This window comes from Schistosoma mansoni, chromosome 6, assembly GCF_000237925.1.
Source record: "Schistosoma mansoni strain Puerto Rico chromosome 6, complete genome".
NCBI lineage: Eukaryota > Metazoa > Platyhelminthes > Trematoda > Strigeidida > Schistosomatidae > Schistosoma > Schistosoma mansoni.
Window position 1 is genome coordinate 14,182,107 of NC_031500.1, and position 3,289 is coordinate 14,185,395.

Consider the following 3,289-nt stretch of genomic DNA (forward strand, 5'->3'; position numbering starts at 1 on the left):
CCGCTCGTCCGATCTATCCACGATCTCTCCTCGTGAGATTCGAACCCAGGAGCGACCAGTCTCGCGCGCGGGCACGTAACCAATAGACCACTGAGCCGGCCGGCATCCAACGGTGTTAATGTCTAACTCCAACCAATCCACGAAATCGCGCCACCAACTTCCGTTCTACTGAAGTAGAAACCTTTCTTTACCTGACATGGGTTAGCTCCACTGGCCACGACTTCTCACTAGAACTCCAGAAATTACCTCAGCCAGTCACTAGTGAGCATAGGATCGCTATCACAAGGGGGTTTTGTGGACGAAACGGCCGTCCAGTGCTTCCAGGTTTTCCATAGTGGTCTAGCTTCGATTGACTCATGATCTTAACTATATAAAATTACTAAAATCTTCACAAAAACCCCTTGTGATAAATTTCCAATCTTTTGTTAACATTCCTCCCACTTCCATCTGCTGGTACATACTACTTATATCTGCAAACATAAGTAGTGTATATATATGATTAGTCACAGTTAAGATCACTTAAGATGCAGAGTAATATCAAATGATTTTATTCTCACTTGAGTAAAAGTCCATACAGTGGAATGAAAATATTTTTTTAAACAACAAGTTAACCAAAATGGGTAACCTATTGAGATAAATAAAAAAAGTCTAACCCTAATTTAGTACTAAAAATCAATAATTCTTCAACTTGATCAAAAAAGTAGTAACTCAGGTTATTAACAGAGTTGGATGCCGGCTCAGTGGTCTATTGGTTAAGTGCTCCGGCGCGAGACTGGTATTTCCTGGGTTCGAATCTTGAGGGGCGGGATCGTGGATGCGCACTGCTGGGGAGTTCCACAATAGGACGAAACGGCCGTCAAGCAGTGCTTCCATGTTTTCCATGGTGGTCTAGCTTCAATTGACTCATGATCTTAACTATATAAAAGATTGGGAAGCTTGGAATTAAGAGAAGAGGGAAGGAAACCGAAAATAATCAAGATAACAAAAGAAATCAAAGAATAGTGGAACATACATATGTACTTCGGAAATCACATCTTGCTGTATTTTTAAAGAAATTCGGTGTATAAAACGATTGAGGGCATTGATTTATATCCAGTGATGTTAGTTTTACGGAAACAGTTACAACACCCCTGAAAATAAAAAAAAAATAAAATTCAAACTATACTTAAAAATGATTAAGTATGATATGAACCAGTAGAGGAAATTAGATCATATATTTTGTTTAATTTCTAACTTATCAACTGAATGTACCCGGTACCGTTGTGTTAGTGTTTACACTGTTATTAGAACTTATTATCTTTTGCCCTAAATGCCAATGTGCTGTTGACTGAGCTATTGGGTTCAGTTGACCTTTGATGTTTACAACGTGTATGAGTTTTTGCTTGTGTTTTTATTTTGTCTCTGTTGATGTTTGAGACTGTAATCAGTTATTGTCGTTTAAAAAAAAACCTTGAAAGTTAAGGTCTTCAAGATTTTTTTAGCGAATAATGATATTTATTCGTTAAAAACACAAGGAAAATGAGCAAATAGAATAGATATTGATGCTAATAGCGAATAACAAGGAAAACAACTTCATCATTGTTGAGGTTGTATCAGATGTGGTCAATCTCTTCTAAGTGTAACTGAAAGTTAAATAACCTGGTATTATTAAATTGTACTTAAAGATCACAGAATCAACTACTTGACAAATCTTGGAGCTTTTACACTACTGACAAAATATTGACACGATAGTATTTTGTTAAACATATGTGATAATGTCGTGGTGTGGTGTTCTAGCTAGATTGTTTGGCAAAACCTATTCTCGTGAAGCCTACAGGCCCTTCTGAGATGGATTCCGTGCTTTCAAGGCTGACAAACCCACCAAGTGAATGTGATTTTATGGGGAACCGTGGCTCGGCCGATATTTGCTCATATCTCGGTATCGTAAGAAGAGCAAGTAATGGACTTTTGAAGTTTTTACTTACTCTAGACAGGTATAATCCACATACGTATGAGGTAAAACACAGACTTTCATTCGAGTATTTCATCGTTTACTTACAGGTATAATTGCCTATGAGCAAATATACGTTACATGCACACAGGTTTCATCCCATGCATCCCATAGCACACATATAAGTACATTCACCCACCTGGAAAATTAGATGTTCACCACTCCCTTGGAAATGTATTTGTTACAAAAGACTATCTCTTACACATTACAGACATATCATTCAGCACATGGCTACTACACCAGTACTTTCTGACACAAACATGAGCATAATAATTCTCTCAGATGAGGGTGTTGGCCACCTTACTCTAGTAATCGCTATCATATCTTTTTATTATGTCTTCAACGTGATAGATTAGGCCGCTGATTTTATTAGACATAAGGTAGATAATATTCTAGCTAACGTCCCCTTTGCACGACAACACACGTATACCCTTTGCATATACCTAAATACATGAACTACAGAGGCCTGAAGACTTCTGCAATTCTTATATATGCTGTAATTCGATTAAATTGAAAATCATCCTTCAACGTCATATTTACACTGGGCAGTATCGTTTGATATTTGAACTAGTTTAAAGGAATCTAAAATGATTCAAATCTGAATTTCCTTGATGTAATTAAAGTTACAGCTTGAACAAAACTATAATCGTACTTACTTACTTACTTACTTTCGCCTGTTACTCCCAATGGAGCATAGGCCGCCGACCAGCATTCTCCAACCCACTCTGTTCTGGGCCTTCTTTTCTAGTTCTATCCAGTTCTTGTTCATTCTTCTCATGTCTGTCTCTATTTCTCGGCGTAATGTGTTCTTTGGTCTTCCTCTTCTCCCTTGACCTTCAGGATTCCATGTGAGGGCTTGTCTTGTGACGCAATCGGGTGATTTCCTCAAAGTGTGCCCAATCCACTTCCAGCGCCTCCTCCTGATTTCTTCCTCTGCTGGAATCTGGTTTGTTGTCTCCCACAGTAACTTGTTGCTGATAGTGTCTGGCCATCGGATCCGAAGTATCTTGCGTAGACAACTGTTAATAAACACTTGTATCTTCTGGATAATGGCTTTCGTAGTTCTCCACGTCTCCGCCCCATACAATAGAACTGTCTTGACATTTGTATTGAAAATTCTAACCTTGGTGTTAGTTGACAATTGTTTTGAGCTCCAGATGTTTTTCAGTTGTAAGTATGCTGCTCTTGCTTTGCCGATCCTCGCCCTCACATCTGCATCTGATCCACCGTGTTCATCAATGATGCTGCCCAGATATGTAAAGGTTTCCACATCTTCCAAAGCTTCTCCGTCAAGGTAAT

General features: G+C 38.7%; 1 protein-coding gene across 1 annotated transcript in view; it reads right to left on the reverse strand.

The window, feature by feature from the left end:
* Smp_149390 (fras1 related extracellular matrix protein) overlaps positions 1–3,289 on the reverse strand; it is a gene marked incomplete at its 3' end in the record, with an annotated part of 120,105 nt that overhangs the window by 88,064 nt on the left and 28,752 nt on the right. The gene's annotated exons all lie outside the window — the stretch shown is intronic.